Genomic DNA, 24,077 nt, shown 5'->3' with positions numbered 1-24,077 from the left:
TCACCTTCTTTTTGGGATCTAATCATTCCAGAGATGTGCCAGGTAATTTTTCTTTTTGGGTGGTGTTGTGCAGCTGATCCTCACTCCTGGGTCAGCCCTTTGGAACCTCCTGTTTAAGGGGTTTGGTGGTGTTCTGCTTTTCCAGCACCAGCATCATGAGGGGAAGGTTGGTGCACCAGCCAGCCTTGAGGCAAGGCTGTGTTTTGTTTAGTAGATCAGTAATGAGCATTTTAATGGTAGAACATCTCCGGTGATATTGGCACCACTGGGAAAGATCCTCGAGGAATATGCCTGTGTTTCACAGGGAGTTCCCATTTGAAAAAAAAAAAAAACCCAAATAACCACAGAAAAAAATTCCATTATTCTGCTCTTTTTCTCCTTGCCAAAAGCATCTTCCTCCCCACCTGCTCTTCCCCTGTATCCCTTTCTCTGAGTCTCTTCAGCTCCTGCCCTTGTCCTGAGCTGGCAGTGAGACTCAGAGCTCCAGTTTTTGGAAGTTGCTTCTCCTCTTTCCACTCAGGCTGGGCATTATGAGCTGCAGGCTGACGGACACAGGAATGGCTGAAAGACTTCAGCTGTCCACATAAGCTGACCAAAATGCCTTGGAAATTCCAGCAGGCAGCTGTGGCATTGAAACCCATCTGTGCCACTCTCCTCCCCATTTAGTGGATGCTCTGACGAACTTCCCAAGCCACAGGGCTCTCCTAGGAAAATTCACATGTAAAGAAACGTTTTAAAAGCATCATGGAGCCTCTCAGAGTGGAGGCTGTGGCTCTGACCTCCCAGCAGCTCTGTACAGCCCTGGCACGGAGGATGTTGGATGGTTTGGCTCCTTCATCTCTGCTGGGTGCATCTGAAGGGCTTAGGGCTGGGATCACTCTGCAGAAGGAAGATTATTGCAGGTGGTAGCTGCTGGCTCTGTCTGGGGCTGTGTGGCCTCAGGGTGGTAAGCTGATACCCCTGTGCTGGCATCCCAGCCCCGCCCGTGCCCTTCCATCCTTCCCACGAGCTGGGAATCACCCCGTGGGGTTATTTGGGAAAGGCTGGGTGGCCTCACAGGAGCAGGCATCTGCCAGGGTCACGAACCCCAGCTGCAACATCCTCCTTTGGGCCTGTCCGAGCAGTTAAGTGTTTTTTGAAGGATTCCCAGCCACAAAGGCCAGACAGATTGTGTATTGATCCAGTCCCTCCAGTCGATAGCTGCAAACCACCCCGGCCATGGCAGGCACCTTGCAAGCAGAGGGGGCTGATCAGTGGTGTGGGAGATGCTACTCACTTCCAAAAACTTAGAAGGGTTTATGAAACCTTATCAAAAATACAACAGAACACTGAATAGAGAAAATATTACAGCACCAGGAGCAAGGGGTTTTCCCACCATGTGCTCATCCACCTTTTAACCCTTTGGCCTCTCCCCTTCTGTCCATGGACTCCTTCTCTGTCCAGTGCTGGAGATCACTTCCTTAAATCCTGATTGGAGGTCAGGTGCTGCCACAGTAATGACCCAACCCTCCCAACTTCCCAAACCCAGGCCACCCCCTGTGATAACAACACAAGGGGGGGGGTAAAACAGAACTATAAATCTATAAAACTTTCCTTAACATACATACATGATACTTGCCTTTTAATTGTGAGAGTCAGCCTGGAGAGGGCTGGGCTGGGCTGCAGCTGTGTTGGAGGGGCAGCAAAGCCCCACGAGGTGCCACAAGTTGTCTGGTAATTTGTGGGAAATGGATTTGTAGAAAATTCTTAAAACCTGACGGAAGGCTCACATGTATGTAAACCTTGAGATAAGAAATGCTGAAATGCTGAGCCACGAGGGGTAGTTTTAGATGATTGGCTTTAAGGCATTTACAGCATGGTGTGGCAAAAGCTGATAGGCCAAGAAACACTTATTGTATTTAGGAAATAGTGTGTTTAGGAACATGTATTGTAATTAGGAAATAGTTGGCTTCTGATTGTGATGGTGTGAATTATAACATCTGTATTGTCTCACCCTTCAAATGAGACTGAAAATGGAATGAAAGTTTTTAAAACACCTCTCATTTACCCCATCTCTGGGTCAGAAAAGGGCTTAGTCCAAGAGTAATTCACCCCATCAGGGTGGCCTTGGAGCAGCTGGCCTGCCTGAGCCCGCTTTGTGCCCATCTCAGCCTTGCTTATCCCCTCTGCACACCAGGGATAGAAGAACAGCTGAAGGAGCTGCCCTGTGCTGCTCCCCCAGCTCTGTCCTCGCCTGCAGCCAAACCCCAGCAGCCGTGGGGCAAGGAGGGAACAGAGCACAGCCCCAGGCAGTGCAGGGCTGCTGGCAGCAGGGACGGGTGCCCCCAGCACCCCTCGAGTGTCTCCACCAGCGGAGCTGTGTCCGGGCAGGGCAGATGGAGCACAGGCTCAGCTCTCCTGCCATCAGGCTGAGCTGCCCCAGCCAGCCCTGCAGAGGCTGCCCAGACCTGGATGTGCTGCAGGACATGGTCTGGATCCATTCCTGCTTGGATATCACCTCCATAGGGCATGCTGCAACAAGAGGGACAGAGCACATCCCTGGGGAGCGAGAGCACATCCCTGTGAGCACTCCCACACTTTAACAGCACATCTTGTAAACACAGGTGAACCTGGTGGGAAGAAATGCTGATGTGTGACTCCAGGTCAGGAGGCTGAATGATTTCTTTATTAGAACTATGCTACAATACATTAATATACTATTTAAAGGAGATACTAAAACTACAAACCTACTTTTCTAACTCCCATATCTAACTCACAGCTCGTGCCCCTCTCTGAGAGTCCAGCCACAGGTGGGTTGGATTGGCCATCAGGCTCAAACAATCCTCACCAGAATCCAACCAAGCAATCACCCCAGGTAAACAATTCTCCAAACACATTCCACATGGGAAAAACAAGGAGCAGAAATAGAAATTGTTTTCTCTTTCTTCCCTCTGTGCTCCTCTATGAAAAATCTTGAGAGAAAGAAGAACATGCCTGTGACAGCCACGTGTCTGAAGGACACATCAGGAAAGACAAGCAACCCACGCTGCAAGGTGTAGGCAACTGGCAATTGGCATTGACAACACAAGGTGTGATGCAGGGAATGAGAAAATTCCAGAAGAGAGCATGTGCTGCTGGCTGTGCACGTGAGAGGGGACAGCACGGGCTGCAGTCACCTCCCTGCCACAGCTGGGGCTCATCGAGTGCACACAGTGGTCCAGCCCTCAAGGCTCAGGACAGCGGCTCCATGGCACCCAGGCACCCACCACGAGGGCGGTGGCATCTGTCCCAAGGTCACCCCGTGCCTCGCAGGGATCAAGGTCTCACTGCCATCAGCACTCCCACTCTGCTCCACAGGCTGGGTCTCTCTGGCAGCTGTGGGTGTGCAGCAGGGATGAGGACAAGGCTTTCTTGTCCCAGCTCAAGCACAAAGGGCAGGGAAAACAGAGGACCCTGAGGAACAGAGGTGTTCTGGGAGACTGCTGGTTTGTGGCACCTGTGCCACATCCCTCAGCTGTGCCCTTCACTCCCCAGCTGGGCCACTGCTGTGACACGTGCTGACCTTTAGGCACCAAGTGTTTTTTCAGGCTGCTGTCTGATGGGCTAAAGGTCTGGAATGTGCCAGGGGAATCCCTTTGAAGCTGACTTTCTCACCGAGCTGCATTTTCTGCCTTTTGCTGGAGAGATGTGTTCAGAAAGGCTCGTCTGCAATGCCAGTGCTTTGAACAGTCACAGAATCACAGAAAATGCTGAGCTGGAAGGCACCATCAAATCCAGCTCCTGGCCCTATGTAGGACACACCATGTGCCTGAGATTGTTGTCCAAATGCTTCTGAAGTCTGCCAGGCATGGTGTTGTGACTGCTGTCCTAGGGAGCCTGTTCCAGTGCCTGACCACCCTCTGCGTGAAAAATTTTGATATCTAATCTTGTTAATAACAGTCCTTGGCTCACGTGCAAAGCATTACCAGCTCCAAGGGCTTGTGGGCACAGTTGTCAACGACAGCATCAAGCTCAGGGCATGGAAGTGTCAGCATCTGCACCTTTGTGCCTGCCACAGGATTTTGTGATGCCACAGGACATGGGCAGGCGTGTGGCAGCAGAGAAGCAAAGCCCTGAGACATCCAGAAGACTGCAAGGAAGAAGAGAGGCAGCACAAGCATTCCAACTGGTGCCTTTGAGCTCCGGGCAAGAACTTTTGTTGTTTGGGCTCTCTGGTCCCACCTGACAATTCAGAGTTTATTTCTGTACGATCACAGAATAGTTTGAGTCGAAAGAGCTTTTAAGGATCATCCAGTGCCACCCCCTGCCATGGGCAGAGACACCTTCCCTTAGACCAGGTTGCTCCAAGCCCACCCTGGCCTTGGATTCTTCCAGCAATGGGGCAGCCACAGCTTCTCCAGGCAACCAGTGCCAGTGTTTTACCACTCTGGATTTGTCACAGTGCAGTTTGGGCATTTGGAGAGAGGAGGCTGAGGGTGATGACTCTGCAGCTGCCGTGGGTCCTTAGCTCTCTCTGCACAACTGCTGGAAACCCCCTGTGCACTGCATGTCTGGAAACAGCTCCATCCCCTCCACCTGCCCCAGCTCCTTCCCCTTCAGGCAGCCTGCATCTCAAAATCCTCCCTGCTCAAAAATAAAGCAGCTACAAGAGTCACCTACTCCATATTCATGCTGATGGTGATGCTTTAAGTGGTGTTCTGGTACCCAAGCTCTCCTCTCTCGAGCATCCAGTGAAAATAGATATGTCACACTGGGAGGCTGCTGAATATCCTGGTAAGGTCTGAATTCATATTAAACCAATAAATAAATAAGGTGGGCTCATTGAAAGAGATGCTGGCTGGCAGCAGGAGAGAGGATGTGCAGTATGTATTTGTGAGCACAAGAGGGAGAGCAAGGAAGGAGGAGAGAGGAGCGAAGGAAATGGACTTGATACCTGTTTGTAAACTAGGTCAGGATTAATAATGATTTAGGTAGTCTTGGCTCCAGGCCCAGCTTTACATGTTTTGCAAAGACATATAAAGAAATGACAATTTCTGCCTGGAAGAATGAGCAGTGATTTACACAGTCTTCACTTCACACGTGTCAGGACCCCAATTTCCACTCACACAAAGCCGACCACACGGGCGAGGATTCGCAGGCTCTGGGCACGGCAGGTTAAGTCAGTGCTCTGGTTTAATCCTGCTTATGTCAGTCAAGAAAACTCCTACCCAAGGAATAAAAAACAACAAACCAAACCCTGCTTGTGAAATGACGGCTTTTATTTCACTGCTTTTTGGTTTATCTGCTTAGCTGTGCCACTGCCTCTCTCCGCTGTGTCCGAGCAGACATGGAAATCACTGTGCCAACAGCTTCACCGACTTAAGGGAAGTGATACCAAAAGGAAAAAAAAAAGAAAAACTCAATGCTGAGGTTGGTGTTTTGCAAGACCAGCTCGGTGTTTGCTCCCTGGACACAACGTTGAGTAACTAAGCAAAAAAGTCCTCTAGAAAAGAGGGAGTGATGGTGCAAACAGGAGCAGTGCCTGGCATGGGGTGCAAACCCAGTCCCAGGGCAGCATTCCTGAGGCAGTGCAGTGCTGGAGAGCCTGATGAGAGGGCTTGAGAGCTATTTAGCACCACTGAATTGGGACTTGAAGCAGAATTAATTGAGCTCAAATTGCATCCTCCCAGCAATCCGCTAATCTGCTGCAGCAGGAGGATAATGACGTCTTGAGAAACCAGCTTCAAAAATGAAACTTGCCGAGCTTAATAAACGGGCTGCTTGAAGAGGGAATTAATACTCGCATATCAAACATTGCCATTTCAAGTCTTATGTTCATATAGGAGTCTTTTGCTTCCAAAAGGAGGGGGTTCTCAAGAGAATTTGTGAGCTACAGGCACTTGTACACACACACCCACGATTGCTGGCCCAAGAGCTCACAGAACCAAGCTGTTGTCATGTCCCCAGATCACTTTCTTTAAACCCTGTTTATTCGTTCTAGGCAGTTCTTAGCATGCAGGAAGTTTAATAAAAGCTCCTTTCAAACAAAGACCTCAAAATGCTCTGGAAACAGCAACAAATCAAGTGTCACATCATCCCTGGTGACATGGGGACAGCGCTGCAGCCTCTGAGAAACGAGTGGTGTGTGGCAAATACATGGCAGCCCAGCAGCAGAAGCCTCTGAATCCTGCACCCTCTCCCCCTTCATTTCATATCTCCTATTTGCTGACATCTCTGTCACTGGGAAAGAGTTGAGAAAATGGGATTTTTGCTCTGATTGCAGCAGGATCCTTCTTGGAAAACGCCCTGCAGCATGGTGGTTTCGTGATGTTCAATCTGACAGCAAATGGGTTCGATTCTTTGAAAAATATCCCTTTTCTCACTCCATGGTGCCTGCTTGGGTTCAGCTGGCTAAAAACACCAAATGCAAAGTGGCTCCTGCCTGTGTCTTCTCAGCAGTTCCTTGCATCCCCTCACCTCTCCCTCTTTCCTTAGGTTTATGTGTTAATTCAGTAAGACAGAACAGAGGTTTCCAAGTCTTATGCATCACCCTCAATTTACATTTTCTTACCACGGGTATCCACAGCAAAGCAAATCAACACCAGCAGGCTGTTCTCTCTGTTGCTGTCAATAACATTGTCACCGCCACCGACCCAATTAGAAGCATTTGTTGGCATTCAGTAATTAGCTTGGAGCGGGGCTGAGGTCTCTGTCTTTCACCAAAGGGCTCACAGGCTGCTATAAAATATTTATGAATGATCTTGGATGACATCTGTTTGCTATTTTGCTGGTGATGTTCCCGGTGAGTGGCTGACCTGGGGAGCACATGCTGCTCGTGGCAGTGGAGCACTCACTGGTGGGTCAGCAGGAAAATAAAATAAACCAGGGCTCAGCTGCTCCATCCTCGAGCAGGTCCCAGCTGCTGCCTGGCAGCACGGCCCTGGGCTGCTCTGGACACACGAGGAGCCTCACCCAGGATGAGGTGTCTGAGGCTAAGCTGGCCTTAAACCTGGGTTTACCAAGGTTTCACCTGAACCTGGGGCTGGTTTCTGTCACAGAAACCTTCTCTGTACCAGCTCTCCTCACCAGGAGGAGGGGAAACTTTATCTAAGAGGCAAATATTGGAAGGATGAGCTACTTGAGGCTTGGGCAAAGCAGCGAAATACGATGGCCAGGCACTAAAGTTTTTGTGTGCCAGGAGAGAGTTATGCTGCTGACACAAAGATGTGCCCCATGCTCCCATGTATGGTGGCTTGGGAAAGGGCAGGGGGTGGTTGGACCCCGTGACTGTGGGGTCTGGAACAGCACAGGCTGAGCAAAGAGGGCTGTGGGGGAAACAGGACCCCTCTGCTGAGCTCAGCCAAATCACTGCACTGGGCACGGAGTGAAAGCCTCCACAGCAAATCACAAAATGCCTTGAGTCATCCAATGTCCCAAAAATGCCATCATGGTGTTCTGAGAACTATCACTCAGAGAGGATTCAGCTCACCTTGTGAATGAATCCTTGTGAGAACACCTTGAAGTGTTTTAAGCACTTTGCTGAGGTCCCTAAACAGGCATTCATTGTCCTGGCCTTCCTCTGCTGCCTGCGCTGAGCAATTTGCAATTTGCTCCTTTGCTAAACCTGTGCCCGAGGCAGGGTGGACACTTTAGAAATGCCTGTTTCTCTTTGGGGAGATGTGCTTCCCAAAACTTCCCCAGGGCACCACAAACCCCAGCAGTGCTGAGCAGGATCCAAATAATCTCTTGATCTTAGAGACCTGATGTCTGTTCAAAGGCTTCCCCCCAGGCTTTGGTGGCCTGGCCAGCAGATGTGTGGCACATGCCCACTTTGGGCAGGATCCCCCCGTGGTCCTGTCCCCACCCTCATCTGTGTTTCAAGGAGGGAAGGAGGGCGGTGGGGGAGGCTGGAGGGGCAGGATGAGCTCCGAGAGTTCACAGAGCTCAAGGGCTGCCCAGCAGGGAGGATGGCTGGGCACACGGGTGGCTAAAAGCCCAGCAAACCCCCCAGGTTACACCCTTCCCACTGCGAGGGGGAGACAGAGGCTGGGCCGAAGCTGCAGGTGGCACAGGAATGGCAGAGTCATTACGTTTCTGTAATGTCACGGGTCTGAGTGCAGCTCCTTCCCCACAGCTCTTGGTGCCACCAGCGCTTTCTCCTGACACCCCATCCCCACCCCTCGAGCCTCCAGCCCACCCCCAAACCTCCTCTGAGGTCATGCTGGAGCTGCCAGCAGCAATACTCATTAGGAGGGGAGTTAATGACAGGGCTGATGAGTGGTGAGGCTCTGAGGGAGGTGCTGGCCTGTCACCAGTTAACCCTGTCACCACCACGCCTTGGGGAGATGCTTCCCTGCAGGTCCTGGCAGACCCCAGCCCCATGGAGGTGGATGAGGTGGAGCTGGGGTGGCAGTGGCACTGCAGGGACATGCCAAGGGCCAGCAGGTGAGTTGGTGTCAGAGCCAGCACTGAGAACAGCTCTGGAGACCTGCAGTGAGGGCAGCCCCGCACGCCCAGGGCGCACAGAACCATCCATGGCAATTTCCTCTGGCAACAGAAAGCCAGGATCTTCTTTCTGTTTATCTCAACCATCTTTGGCATCTCAGGGGTAGGAGGAGATGGACAGTGGCAGAATTAGGATCAAGAGAAATGACCTATGGAGAGGTACCCATCTGACTGAATCTCCTCTGGGAGCTGGAAAACCTCTTGGTTAAAAACCTCCCTGAAGAACCTCTCACTTTTTTTTTACCCAGGGCTACCACAGAATCACAGAATTAATTCATTAATTCCACAGGCTGGAAGAGACCGTTGAGATCATCAAGTCCAACCTCTGACCCAACACCTCCTCGTCAACTAAACCATGGCCCTGAGTGCCACATCCAGGCTTTTTTTAAACACCTCCAGGGATGGTGACTCCACCACTTCCCTGGGCAGCCCATTCCAGTCCCAACTGTTCTTTTAGTGAAGAATTTTTTCCTGGTGTCTAACCTAAACTTCCCATGAGCTTTAGACTTTGATGGGCTCAGAAACTCATGTGGATCCCAGGAGGCTTCATCTGGAAAGTTTCTGGTGATGCTTCTGGAGGCTTTGTGTTTCGAGCAGCCACCACTGCAAGCTCTTTTGAGTGTCATTCCAGAAGTCAGGAGCAGAGACACAAAAGGAGCAAGGAGCAAAGCCTTTCCAGCACTACCACTCCAGGTGCTTTCCAGGCTTGGCAGGAAGGAGCCACCACCTCTTCCTCCTCCCCCAGCCATGCCATGAAGCTGTTTTAATGGAACCCAGCACAGACACCTCTTCACATCTGTTTGCCAGCCAGGCACTTCCTCGTGGTGACTTTGCCTGTGGTGGAGGGTTCTGCTCTTAACACTTTGCTCCAGCTGAAGCCTGTGAGGATGAAAGATAAGCGGAAATAATTTTCCACTGAGGGATATCAGTGAAATGTAGGAAAACTGCCTGTCCCTGGACCATCTGGCTGCCAATAATACAATATTAACAACCACAGCCAATGAAGCTGAGCCTCCCTCAGGGAGCAGCGTTTCAGTTGGGCAATGTCACACGAATCAATGTGATCCAAGTTCTGATGCCATTGATAGCAGCTGGCCTGGAATCCAGGGTGCCCAGAGAGGTGTCCAGGCACAGCCCCAGCTCTCCCAGGGAAGCTGCTGCCACCAGCAGATGCTTTGCAAGGATCCTTGAAGGAAGAAGTGTTCAAGGTGAGCTGCAGGTGCTGCGGGAGCCCAAGCTGGGCATCAAAAGCCTCATGTTGTAAGGAAAAGCACTGGGAGGTGGTGGGTTGGAGCTGTTTCCAGCCATGCAGTGCCCAGGGGGTTTCCAGCAGCTGTGCAGAGAGAGCTAAGGACCCACAGCAGCTGCAGAGTCATCACCCTCAGCCTCCTCTCTCCAAATGCCCAAATTGGAGAGTGCAGGAAACAAAAGAGTGCAAGCAATTCAGGTGAGTCTTCACACACCCCAGTTCCTCAGCAGCACCTTCCAAGGGAGCTGAACCTCCTGCTGAAGTCAGGCCAAAGAGCTTTTAAGGAGGAAAAAAGAAAATTGCTTACATAGAAAATGTATTGTGTGGCTCATTTCACAATGGTTAAAGCAATTTTAGAGCCATCAGCAGGATCAGAGTGAGGGATTTGCTCTGTTTGATCAGACAAATCAGCCATGGCAGGAGATGTCTCTGCCTGCAGAAGTTCAAACACTGGGGCTTCCTCTGTGAATCTCTCTGCTCTGCTGAGAGCCTGGACACATCCCACGCTGGGACAAGCCTTTCTTTCCCAGCCACCCCAGGCAGTCTGTTGCCACGATGCTGTTACTCCAAAGCATAAGATTGGATTAGGCTTTCCTTAGCTTGCCTCACTCTGAATGTAGTGTTGCCAATCCGTACAATTTTATGCCAAGCTTTGTGATGTTTGGGATTTTCTTTAGAGTGCCAGTTCCTGGAATAAAGCGATTACAGAAGAACCTCTTTGCTGCCTCGGCTATAAAAGTACATTCCTGCCCCATGTTGTTACCAGAAGGGTTGAAATGGGGAAGGAACATCTTACTTGGGGGCAGTGAAGAGGCCTTTTCCACCATCCAGCTTTAGGGATTAAAGATCCTGCATGCTGTAAGGAGTGTTCTCTGATCCCCAAGAACCAGAAACAGTCCTGCTCAAATTTACCTTGGAACTGCAGTCCAATTTTCTACTTCTGCAGCACATTCAAAGGGGAACATCATTTCTGGAGCAGTGACAGAAGAGGATCAGAACAACCCTCTGGTCCTGAGCCACCCCATGTCCTGTGTCTGGGCAAAATGCTCTTCCCCAGGATGCTCACACAGCCTTGGTGCTGACTCAGAGACAACCTGGTGGACAACGGCAATGACGGAACCCAGTCTCAAGAGGAGATGTTCTTTCAAGAGGATATGTTATTTATTTATTTATTTATTTATTTATTCTGTGTTTTTATTTATCCATTACGAGGCCATGGATCGGGATTGAGGGTGTTTAATATGCTGCAATACTCAGGCACACTTGGCCCGGGTGTTTATTGGGGCTGTTTGTAGCAACATGAAAGATGTGCTCACTGTGGAAATATGTGGCACGCACACAAACCCAGCACAGATGTGCTGGGAAGCACCAGGGAAGCTGGGCTGGCCCAGGGCATGGGGAGCAAGTGCTCCAAGGGTGGAGGGAGGGCTGAAGAGAGGAGGGGAAGGAGATAAAGCCTCACCTGCTGGGCTGGCTCTGCTCAGCTGCATCTTACTTTAACGCCGTGTTTGCTTTTGAGGTTTTGAAATCCCATTGCACAATATTGTAAAAATGCCATAAAATATTTTATTGCATCGTGCCACTGAAATGCTGCCAAGAGCCTTAACCCTTGCAATGCCTCTTTCCTGTGGGTGCCCAGCACGTCCCCAGTCAGGAACTGGCTCCCTTTGTTTGGGGGTTGGACTTTGAGGATGGAGAGGGATTTGGGGGATTAGAGCTGCCAGACCACTGCTGCTCCAGTGAGCCTCTCAGACTGATTTTAACTAATTTTGGGCCTTCCCACACCTCTGTCTGGGGGTTTCACCTTGATCACAATTGAAGGTGAGGTTGGTCCTGATGCTTCTGTTCCTTGCCTCCACCCCCAGTGCCAGCCCTGTGAATATCAGAGAAAAGCAGTCAGTGCCCTGCAGGTTCCCTGGGTGCATCCCAACTGTCTCGTGTCATGCTGATGCTGCTGATCAGCTAGAAAATGACTTTTGGAAGCATTTGGAGTCAAATCCTAAGGGTAGGGAGGTGGAGGACCAGCCCTTAAGAAGGCAATGGTGGTGCTGAATGGATGAGCTGGAGAAGCCAGCACTGGACCCTGTCCTCCCCAGGTGTGGGGACAAACAGCTTTACTGACCTGCTGCACAAAGCTCTTGGGACTTTGCTGCTGAGAAGGCCATGGAATCAGTGTTTCTGGACTGATGGTGGGTCTTTGTAGGTCAGTGGGGACATGGGAGCAACACCAAACCCTTCCCACAAATCAGGGAGCAAACTGGATGTGGCCAACGTGAGATTAGGAGGCTCCTGCTCCTTAAAGCCAACCCAGAAAGAAAACCTGGCTCCTTGGAGCACTACTGTGGAGTCCACCTCTGCATGAGGTTGGGTTTTCCCTCAATCACTTGCCCTGTGACACCCAGCTATGCATCCAGAAAATGACCACCTGGTCACTCCATCCTACCTCTGTCATTAACTGGGGAAATATCTCCCATTAGCTGGAAAATTCCAGCAAGCTGGGAGGGGCAGAAGCCTCTCCTCCTGCAGATGTTGGGGCTTTGCTTGCCAGAAATCAGATGTTGACCTCAGTTGTTATAAATAAAGAGCAAAAATTACCCAGCTGTTCTCAGTGGAGATTTTCATCCCTTCTTCTAGCCCTTTAATGAAAGAAATAATAACTCCACAAAAGGCTTAGGCAGAACTTATTCAGGCCCAGGGGAATTTCACCCTGCTCAGAGGTACAGATACCAATTAATTCTCACTCAAAGCCTATTTTGAGTGGTACAACACGGGTGTAAATCCTTTTTTCTGGTGTTCATGCAGAGGTGAATTTTCAACCTGCCCTGAAGGGCAGAATTGGAAACGCTTTCTTATTTCCTAGTTCTTGAGGACGCAGTGCAAACAATATCAGCTTTTCTACCCTTCCTGGGCTGTAGGCAGGCTGTGGGTTTGAGTCACGGGCAAGAAGAGTCCTTCAAAGAGGCATTTTCTGCTGCAATGGATCTCAGGGTAACTCTTGCTTTGCAGGCTGCATCACCAGTGGTGTTTCCCACCCTCTTCCAGCACCTAAACCAGGCTGTGGTGCCTCTGCCCCACAGACACACAGCCAGGGGGTTAATCAGGGACTAAGAATGCAAATTTCCCTCCAGTTTGTGCTAAATCTCCATCCCAGGAGCTGGCTGAGATGTGCCAGAGAGGAATGTGGGGATTTGCTTATTTGCTTTTCTGTCTAAACAAAATGCTTTCCCATAAACACGGAGAAGGAAACCCCACTTGGCTGAGCCCCTCGGAAGAAGTGTCTTCACTGGGAATGTTTACACGTTGCCTTTGAAACCTCAACTAAATCAAACTGAGGCTTTGAGCAGCAGCTGCCCCAGCTGTGAGCAGCACCGGGGCTCTGTTGCAGGCCTCAGCTGGGGTTTTCATAGATTCATTTCATAAATATAAATATGATGTGATAAATATAAAATTACAAATTATGAAATAGAAAATAATTATAAAATGTCACACCGAAATGTCATGATAAATAATGTGGTTTTTCTCACACAAAATGGTTTTTATCACAGCAAAATGGTGTGATAAATATAAGATTACAAATTATATAATATTAAACAATGATAAAATATCACACCCAAATGGCGTGATAAATATAAAATTACCAATTATATAATACTAAATAATTATAAAATATCACACTGAAATGTCATGATAAATAATGTGGTTCTTATTACACAAAATGTTTTTTATTGCACCAAAATGGTGAGATAAATATAAGATTACAAATTATTTAATATAAAATAATTATAAAATATCACACCAAAATGGCATGATAAATAATGCGGTTCTTATTACACAAAATGTTTTTATTGCACCAAAATGGTGAGATAAAATAAGATTACAAATTATTTAATATAAAATAATTATAAAATATCACACCAAAATGGCGTGATGAATATAAAATTACAAATTCTAAAATAGAAAATAATTATAAAATATCACACCGAAATGTCATGGTAAATAATGTGGTTTTTATCACACAAAATGGCTTTTATCACACCCCAAAGCGAAGTCCTTTTGGGTTATTCTGTGCTGGGACACTGCTGTGTCTCACACTTTGTGTTAACAGCCTTTCAGCTGCCCAGGAGTGTCCTTGGCTCTCTTCACCCTCTCCCAAAATCCGTGCCATCAATGCCTTGGTGTTGGTTTCTCCTCTTAGCTCAGCTGAAAGAGAGCATTTGAAACATATTTGTCTGGAATCTTCAGGAATTTAAGAATTAACCCTCCACGTTAACTGTCCCACTCCTGCTCCCCTCAGATTGCCAAGGTACAGCATTGATTCCGTAAGGACAGGAGATCCCTCCTGCGTGTTGGGGAAGTCCAGACAGCCCCAAAACCTCTGCAAAGAAGGGGCTGAACGTCCCAAAGAACGGTGGAACCAGCCTGACCTCCCCACAGCTGCGGGCTGTGCCACTCACTCTGCCAGCAGCCCCTGGGTAGGAATTCCCTCTGGTCCCCTCTGAGCACGGGGTGGGAATCCTACATGGACACAGATAAAAGACGAAAGGCGCTCTTCTCCTCGGGACTAAATCCTGTTTATTGTCAGGGGCCACCTCAGATCCAGGCGACACCTCAGGGGTAACAGAGGCCGAGGTGGCGTCCAGGAGGGAAAAAGACAAGAGGTTGAATGTTTTGTCCTGGGGGGATTTTGAGTTCAGGGAGAAATGGGTGGGGTGGAACAGGGAAGCCACATCCAACAGGACACAGGTGAGGAAAGGGGGGAGCAGGGAGAGCCCATCACACCTGAGGCTTGGGCAGGGGTGAAGGGGAGAGGTGTGTGGGACAGACCAACGTGACATAGTGCAATATAAAAACTACTCAGTGCAAAAATAACTATTTATAAATAAATTTATAACTTTTATATAAACCTTTTTAATGAACTATTTATTAATAAATAACTATTTAGTGCATCACAACACCCCTGTACCCTGTTGTCCTAGGTGGCATTATGATGCTCGTATCCCCAATCTTCTGTTCTGTTTATGCTGGATATTATGTTCTGTGCCTGCAAGACTGGCTCTGAGAAGCAAAAGCAGGCTGAAGAAGAAGAAGCACAGAGTTTTGTTATCACCCTGCTCGCTCCCCCACAGTCTGCTGGACACGGACAGCGCAGAACACCATCCTCCTTTGCTTTTCAGCTAGTTTAGCTAGCTGAGGCAGTCCAAGTTTTCCCTGGACTGGTTTTCTCTCCCTTTTCTTGGAACTGTTTGAACCTGCCCCGGACCAGGACCCGGGGAGCACCGAGAGTTTGCACTTTGTGGCCTGCTCTGGGCAGCAGCCATTCCCAGCACCGATAACAGAGCTGCCACTATTGGACACAAAATGAGCACACAGAAGCTTGGTGAGTTCAGGAGAGAAAAAAGAGCCAATTTTATTTCTGCCCTCGCAATATATAGAATCCCAAAAGTGACAGTGGATTGGAGGATGGAATTGCCACCTCTCCAACCACACTGGTCAAACCAACAGTCCATCAATTCTCTCCTCCCACAAAGAAGAACGGAAATCAATCATAATTTACATGCGTGAAAACTCCAGTAGAAATATGTAAATGTTATCAGAAGGCTAAAGAAGTTTTATGAGAACTTTAAAACTTTCAAAAGAACTATAAAAGAAAACTTAGCACTTTTAAAAATCAGGGCAACACAGAGTGACCACCCACTGGAGAGATTTTCTTAATTTGCCATCTCCTCAGAGCGGCTAATGAGTTTTTTGATCTGGTGTCGTGCTACGACACGAAATAACTCACACATTCACACTAGATGCAAAAGAGGGAAAGGAGAGGAAGTTTATTCCTGACCTCACAATATATAGAATTCCAAAAGTGGAAGTGGATTGGAGGGTGAAATTGCCACCTCTCCAACCACACTGGTCAAACCAACAGTCCATCAATTCTCTCCTCCCACAAAGAAGGATGGAAACCAATCATTATTGACATGAACATGCATGAGAAACTCCAGTAGAAATATGTAAACATCAGAAGGTATAGAAAACTCTTAGAAGAACTTTAAAACTTTTAAAAGAACAGGGCAACAACCTGGTATTGTTCATTTTTTGTTCTGGGGAGTGCTTTGCCTGTTAAATAAACAGGTTTTTTCCACTTCTCCCTGAGGAAATTCTTCCTGAACCAGTTGGGGGGAAGGTCCATGTGGGTTTGCCTTCTGGGGGGGGGCCCTTTTTGGAGGTTTTCCCCAAATTTGCCCTAAACCAGGACACCCGTGGATATCACCAGAGGTACAACGGGGTGACAGAAAAGCGCCTTAATTTCCACCAAGGAATGAGGCACCAGATATCCCATTGCTGGAAACTTCCAGTGCCAGGCTGAATGGGGCTCTGAGCAAGCTGCTCTGGTGAGAATTGTCCCTGCCATGGCCTTGAAAGGTCCCATCCAAACCCAGATGTTCTATTTTTCTATGACACACCACATGGAGACGAGGACAAAGCCACCCCATGTGCCTGAAGTGCCGTTCCCAGCCTCAGCAGTGCCTGCCCTTGCTGGCTCTGCCTTGGGATGCTCCACGCACTAATGAATTACCTGCTGCAGAGTTAATTGTCTGTAACCACTGTGGGAAGGCACTGCTGGGTATTACTGCAAACTCTTTGGAGCTGAGGTTGCTGTTTTTAGAGGTGTGGGACTTAGGAGGACAAGGCCTGTGCAGGCAATGCAACGTTCACTTGTAATCATTAGCAGTGCCTAAAAGTCATCTCTGCCTGAGCAGTGTGGCCAGTGCTGGGATGCAGAATGAGGACCACAGGACAGGCAGAGCCATCTCCCACCATTTTAAGCCCAGGTGGGGTTCTGGGCAGGTGTTTTCCAGCCCCCACAGCAATAACAACACAAAACCAGGGAAAGCCAGCAGCTGCTCTGCACTCGGGCTGTGGCACAGCGTGTCCTGTCACGTCCCACACAAGCACACACGTGTGCTCCCCACAGCACATCTGCCTGCAGAAGCAAACACCTCTGAACCAGCCACAAACACTGTGCAGAGGGAAAAACACAAAGGGACAGCTGCTCTGAAAGGTGAGCAAGGAGAAAATAAAGCTGCTGCAGGAGCGCAAAGCTCCTCCACATCAAACACTGACGGAGCGAGACACTGCAGTCAGTGTCAGTTCCCACTGCCTTTTTTTGTAAGGTTTATTTATGAAATCTGGGAGTGAAAGCAGAGTCCAAGATGGGATGCGCAGCACAACTCACAGAGGTGAAAGCAGATGGTGGCAGTTAACAGGGGATGAGCAAACAGGAACGAGTGGCACAGAAATATAAATAAACTCATGGCTCTTAGGAATTCACCAGAGATTCACGTAGGCACGGGAAGATGGATCTTCAAGGGGAGGCTAAAGCAAAAAGCAACGTAGATTTTATGGTCTCTTGCTGTTAACTGCTATGAAATTGCAGTGCTGTGCACCACTCAGGTCTTTATGTTCTCTCTGGAGGTGCTGCCACATGGAAGCAAAGCTGATCAGCCAGCTCGCCCGAGCCTGGCAATCAAAACCTGCCCCCTGATTAAAACCCTGCTGCACTCTGCTCTCCCTCTGTCTCGCTCTCTGGTCACATTGATGCTGCACCAAGAGAAAACCTGAGCTTGTCTTCCATAAAGAATTGCCTCTCCCCTTGGGCCCAGCACTGTGTTACTGGTGAGCAGTTCCCACCTTCCATCATGTGAAGGAAAATGATTAAAAGAGAATTACCAGAATTCCCTGTATCTCCATCAGATATCAGACTTGGTCATTTGGAAAATTAGTAGTGAACATCATTTGTTAATATCACTATTAAGTGAGATTTTTTATGTTTAACATGCCAGGCCTATTTTCTCTTCATTTCCAGGTTTGTTTTTGAACTTGCTAATTTAATTAAATCTCTCCTGTTGAGCAGCCATTAAAGGTGACCAACCATGCAAGATACCTGCTGTGGTGCAGGTAAATTAAATACCAGATAATTAAAGTGAATGGGAGGCAGCTTGGGGGAGAGAAGGAGGTCCCTGTGTTGTACCAGGGGAACACCAGGGTTTATGGGATCATGCCCTGCAGAAGGAGTTCTAGGATATTTTGTCACATTGCACAGGATATTCTAATTCCCTCCTGGTCCTAAGGCAATGCTCTAAAAATCCCCCCTGGAGGGCTTTGGCCTTAAATAGTCAGCATTTTGTTTAATATGTAAGATCACTCGTGTCTCGCTGTATGAAAAGGCTTTTTTATCTTTCCATCCAAAGAAAAAAACACCTGGAATGAAACAAATATAAATGGATATCTTTTGCTTTGAGGATCCCCTCCATGCAAAGGCAGGGAAAAGAGAAGGGAAGGAAGGGGAGGCATCAGCTACAACCCCAGAGTGCCCTTTTCCTCTTCCCCTGACCTTCTCAATTACCTGCAGCTTGCAGGCATGTTGTTAGCAGAAATCAGAAAGCTCTGAGATTCCAAAACCAGCCGCAGCAGTCTCATGTATTTTATATTTTGTAAAGAGCAAAGTGTTAAATGTTTAGGCAGCACTCATGCCTCCTCCTAACCCACACCCGTGAGCTTCAGCTTCATCTTTCAGAAGGAATTTAAGCCTTGACATGACACAGCACTGTGGGTCAGAACTCGGGAGAATTCCCCATCAAATCCCCCTGAGAGCTGACAGCTGTCTGTCTGTCTGTCTGTCCCTGCTCCAGCAAGGGCTGTGCCCTCGGGACATGCCTGGGGGATGCTGCTGCTCTGGGGGGATGCTCTGGGAGCTCTCTGGTCAGCAGAACACTGCCTGGCCCATCTCCAGCACTTTTCCAGAGCTGGGACACAGCCATGCTGCCTTCCTACCAAAAACACCCACGGGCAACGTTCATAGCATGATGCCAGAGGCGTGAGAAGGCTGCAGACACCTCCCCTGGCTGTGTCCCACGTGGAACAGCAGGGACATCAATCCTGGGGGTGTGCAGCCTTCCCAAGGGGAGTGTGATCCTGCAAGGACACACACCACTGCCTTTCCTTTTGCTCTGTTGGCAGAATTGCTTCTCTGGGCAGTAAGACCTCCTCTGAGATGGGAATTGTGCTGCTCCGAGGAGGGAATTATCACATGCTGTCTGATAAAAATACAGCTCCCCAGAGCCCAGCATGGGCTGGATGGCACTTTCTCTCCTCCCAGCCTTTGGTAGCTTCATTGCTTCCCAGAAGGAGCTGGTGAGAGCCATGCTGAGCACAAAGCCAGGCTGTTTCCTGCATCCCCTCGTGAGGGGTTGATGCTCGTTGCTGAAGCCAACACAACTGATCCAGCTCTAAAAAACTCTCAACTTCTGTGAGTGGCTGGGCTGCAGTTTGAAAGCAGAGGAGCTGTAGTGCTGCCACGCTGGTTTGCAGGTGAAACTGGGATGTCCAAGGTGGTTTCCCATGGCTCCCAGCCTTCCATGATGTGCAATATTCCCTCAGCAGCATCCCTGCCTGCTGGGGAGGTCCCAGGGACCCATGAGTGGCCTGAAGGTACCAGTCCAGCACAGAGCACAGCCTGGACACTTCAGTAAAGCTGCCAAGTGCCAGTGCCTTTTTTCATAAGGACAAGTGATGCCTTTTTTCCTGGTCCTAGAATTATGAGCCAGACACAGTTAGAGTGATTAAAGGGGTTACTTTTATATAAGGATCCTTAGATGCATAATTTGTCAGGTGGAAAACACCAAAAATACACACCCTGCATAACACGTATGCAATTTTTATAGATTTTGCAAATTATCATATCTGACAATAATCCCCAATCAGAAGCACACTCGGTGAAGTCATCCCCCAGTTCTACTACCTTCTAAATCTTCCTCCCTCAGATGAGGACTAAACATTGTTTATAAAAAACATGCCTCGAAAAGCTGGTGTCAGCCTTGGTTTCTAAGGAGAGCCAAGATAGGACAAGGATTTTGGAATGTGTTTTGCCTTTCTGCCTTGGGAAACACTGAAGCTAAGCTATAGTAATACACTACAAAGCTACAAATATATGTGCAAAGAATATATAAAAGAAAAGGCAAAAATCAACTCGGTGTCACAAGCAAAGCAGGAGGTCCACGTGGAAAAAGACCCCAGGTCACCCCTGTGCCTGGCAGGGAGGAGTGTGGCTGTGCCCTGTCAGGGCAATGCACCCTCTTTGCACCAGGCCTGGAGCTGGCCAAATCTTCTCAGGAAGCGAAGAGGTATCCAAAATTGAAAATGTAAATAGATGCTTTAAAAAGCACTGGAATATACACAAGCTGCAGCAGGAATGCGGGGAGCAGCTGCCGTTGCTCTCCTTGGCTCTCTGCTGAGTGTACACAGGCACATTTTGTTGGTTGTAAATGTTTAGAGAAAACAGTTACTATTGGATTGTTTGAGGACCGCTTTGAATCAGCTGGGCACTTGTAGGAGGACCGTGGTGGTGATGAGCTGCACATGTACAGCTCAGGCTACCAAAGCTTTTATCCAAGTCAGGCTCAGCCCAGCTCTTCTGTCACACTGGTATTTCAGCATCAGTCACAACGAGCAGACACAAAGCAAGCTGTTAAAATGATTGCCCTTGCCCTAAGAGGGTGTCCCTAAGCTCTGTCTGAATTCAGAGATCTCCCAGCATCAGGGGAGAAGTCTGCTGGCCCAGTGAGCAGCTTCTTCTGCCTACCCTTACCCTGCTTACAGCCCTTATACTGCTCACCCAGAAAGCCCAGATGGGCTGAAAGCAAAATCTCTGGGTCCAAGCAGCCTTGGATGCTGCTGGGGAAAACTCTTCTGTTTCCATCCCACACATCCTTCTCACCCATCAAGAATTACCAGCCAACTCAGGATAGTGCAGCACCTTAAGGCAGTGAGTTGTGGAGAAAAGAAGTCGATGGGTTGATGTCCTTAAGGGTAATGGAGAGAGGCAGGAACACCCTTAACCCTGTCTTAGACTCCTCTGTTTCCACATTGACTTTTGTGCCTTTCTTAGACACTTAACATGCCTGGAGACAGAGGAGGTCATCCCATCCAGTGAACTGTAAGTGACTGAAGATGGGAATTTGGGCCAAAGGGAAAGGAGAGAAGCAAGAGGAAAGAGAAAAATAAGAAATAAAAAAGCTGCAGGAGCTGTTGCAGAGCCCAGCTGAAAACCTGTGCAGCCTTCCCTGTGTCCCCTTCCTGTGCAGAGAAGCAGAAGGTATTTCATCTCTTTGGGGTCTCTGCAAAGCCTTCATGGCTCACCCTGGCCCAGGCTGGAAGCTCTCTTCTAGCTGGGAAAAAATCAGGCAAAGCAGAAAAAACGCCTCCTAATTGCAAGTGGCACCTCCTGCTGCGGGTGGTCTCCAGGCAGAGAAGTGTGACATTGTCTGGGAGCCACTGCACGGTGTGGAGGCCGGCGTGTCCCGGGCCCTGGGCTCCATCCTGCTGCTGGATAATAAGGGTTTAATGCTGGAAAGGATGCACTGGACTGTGCAGCAATCAGCCAGGAGCTGGCTGCAATGGTCATCATTAGAGGTGCACAACTGTCTCCTGGAGAACAAAACCCTGTCTCTGCCTGTCCCAGCCCTCCCAGCGCAGTTCTGGTGCTGGGCCAGGGCAGTGCAATTGTTGCTTTGATGGACATTGATTCAAAACAAGCCCTCAGTCAGTAATGAGGCTTCTTCAAATTGCCTGGAACTCCGTTTGTTCTCCTCTCAATTAACGCTTTCAGAGGAATAATGCAAATTCTTTCCTGATTTGGGGGACAAAGGGGGGTGAGATGGAGATAGTGTTGAGAGAGGGTGGCTGGTTCATCAGAGGGAAGCACAAACCTTTAACTCTTTGTGTCTTTTCCTCTTGGACAGTGAAACAGCTTATTGTCAAAAAGTGAGTTCATAATTAATAACCTTTGAATATAATTAATGAGAAAAGTTATGGCAAATTCCAACCCCAGCATTCATCGGCCCCTCACCATGTGAGTGCTGCTCCCTGCTGCAGCTCTCAGCCCCTGCATGGGCATCAGGGCAGGCACAAAGCTCTGGGAGGACAATTGTGACATCTCGTGACACTGAGATGCCTTGGGAATGCCAGCAGAGAGGCCAGAGAGCTCTGATACTGAAGTGGGTCACAGCAGAAATTCTTTTGTGCTTAGGCAAGGTCTGAAATAAGCCAAGGTTGGGTTTCCCCTGATAGAGTTCAGTCTAGAGTGAACTGGTAGAAGTCTGGATGTTCCCACCAAGGACTATTCAGATGGGTGCCCAAGGGTTGTTGCAGTTGAGACAGTCACAATACAAAGCAACACTCCGTTTTCAGAAGGCTTCAGACTGGTTTTATTACAGCACACATGCTTTTTATACATTCTTACAAAACTCGTAAGTTTGCACTTTACTCATTGGTCAGGAGACAAGCAAAGTGCTCGTTGGAACAGGCAGTTGTAGGTTGCTCTTATTTATCCTTCTTTCTTTCTTGGTTTCTATGTCAACGACCTTGGTAGAAAATTCTTTCAGGGGTGAACATGGATCCTCTTCTCAAACTTCTCTCTGGCTCACAGAAGTTGCTGTAAAACCTCTTCCACAAAGGGCCACCTGCTCCCCCTCACTGCTGTCCCCTGTAGCCCACATCTGGGCCATCACTCCTTCCCTTTTCCTGGGCTGCAAATTCCCATCTGCAGTTTGCCCATCGTTTCTGCTTGTGCCAAGGCAGACCACAACGTGTGTGGATGCCAGCCTGGTCAGGGAGAGAGAAATGGCAATCATTCCTCACAGGGGCTTGTGAGAATTTTTAGGGAGTTGTAGGAATGTGATAACTTGTTAGTCTAAACAATCTGCAGGTGGCGTTTTTCCACTCTGCTTTTCTGTTACTCTCAAGGACAGTGTGTGAGAAAGATGTTTTTATTAACTAACCAATCAAATAGAATGTATCATATCAGTCTGTTTAAGCCGAAATTTCCTTTCCATTAAAGCCTTCTTTTCATCCTTTTTACACTGAGTCTCTTGTCTGTTCTTGTGTCATTCTTGGCTCAAGGGTGACAAACGTGCTCCAGCCAAACTGATTTATCATATGAGAAGACCTAGAATTGGGGTTTTACTGCTGGAATCCGAAATGCAAGGAACCCTCAGAACTTTGGGCCTGCAAGCCAAAGCTTAGAATTAAACCCAGGGTTTGAGCTGAGACCTTGGGAAAGGCTCCCAAACTCAGGTGCTGGAAGCGAGAATGTGGATTTGTAGTTTAAAGCAGAGACACGTTAAGCTAAGGAAAGGAAAGTTTAGTATTTTAGAGTTTAAGATATAGAAAGAATAAAGTAGTTACAGAGGTGAACAAGGAGTTTAGAATGCAGCACTGTGGGTTTGTGTGCCATAACATGATTGGCTAAGAAAGCTCACGCTCTAGCATGAGTCCATAAGATGAAATATTTAAGGATTGGGTCAAAAACATAAATATCCTTGTTGACAGTGTTTTATTGGTCAATAACTCCTTAAAAGGTCTTGTAACTGAGGGTCTTGTGACCTTCTGAACTAAGCTGTAACGGTGTGAGCCAAACTCACCCTTTGCCTGTGTAGAAGATAAGAAAAATAAACCTCATCATCGAAAACAATTCAGAGATCCCATCTCAAATTCCTTCCAAAATTCCCCACAAGTGAATTGTCACATTTTACCTGTTTTATGGTGGCTTCACTCTGATAAAACACGTCTCCTTTCTCTCAGCCCCTCTCCCTGTCCCTTGTGCCTGAGCCAAGAGACGTGGAGCTCCCCAGAGGACCTGGTGCTCTGGCTCTATGAGCTTTCTGAGCTTTCACATGACACAAAAACAGTATTTTGGGGGCTGCAAGGCCTGAATAGACAGTCCTGGGATTCCAGCCTAAATTTGGGGCCTGAAATTCCTACTTGCCCTGGGCTGAGCATGCACAGGGCAGAGAAAAGCTGTGGAGCACGGTGGGATGAAGGCACATGGAGAGCCCTATGGAGCTCCAGCAAACAGGGCTCAGAGAAAGAAGTGGCATTGAAAGGAAAGAATAAAAAGCACTGCTTTGCTTTTGGGGTGAAATATAAAGGACTCTAAATTTACTGCAGTCTGCTCAGTTCTTAAAACTGATCCTCTTTGAAGGAAAAACAAACAGTTCTGATTTTTTAAAGTCTGTGCTCGGTTCCTTCTGTGCTCAGTTCTCTCCATCCAAAATGCTCTTTGCACTCTGTGCCTGATGGTCATTTTCTAATTACGCAAATGCCTTTTGGGGTTTTTATTTTCCCCCAAAATGAAAACTCAGTTCTCCTAGATAATTTAACTTCTTATAAAATATTGAGAATTAGGACCTAATGGAAAAAAAAAAAAGAAAAACTAAAATAAATACTTCATGGCTCTGAAAAGTTCCCAGACTCCAGCATGGAAAGCTCTTAGATACTGCTGTTTCTTTTTTGTTTGTTTGTTTCTTTCTTTCTT

The 24,077-nt window shown here is 48.3% G+C and overlaps 1 long non-coding RNA gene across 1 annotated transcript; it reads left to right on the top strand.

Moving 5' to 3' along the window:
• Positions 1 to 16,256: 16,256 nt before the first annotated feature.
• LOC128797755 (uncharacterized) lies at positions 16,257 to 17,035 on the top strand. Its single transcript, XR_008434234.1, has 2 exons — positions 16,257 to 16,766; positions 16,879 to 17,035. It is a non-coding gene; the product is annotated as an uncharacterized LOC128797755 (long non-coding RNA).
• Positions 17,036 to 24,077: the final 7,042 nt, after the last annotated feature.

Source organism: Vidua chalybeata, chromosome 19 (genome assembly GCF_026979565.1).
Source record: "Vidua chalybeata isolate OUT-0048 chromosome 19, bVidCha1 merged haplotype, whole genome shotgun sequence".
NCBI classification, from domain to species: Eukaryota; Metazoa; Chordata; class Aves; order Passeriformes; family Viduidae; genus Vidua; species Vidua chalybeata.
This window is presented reverse-complemented; position numbering and strand designations above follow the sequence as displayed.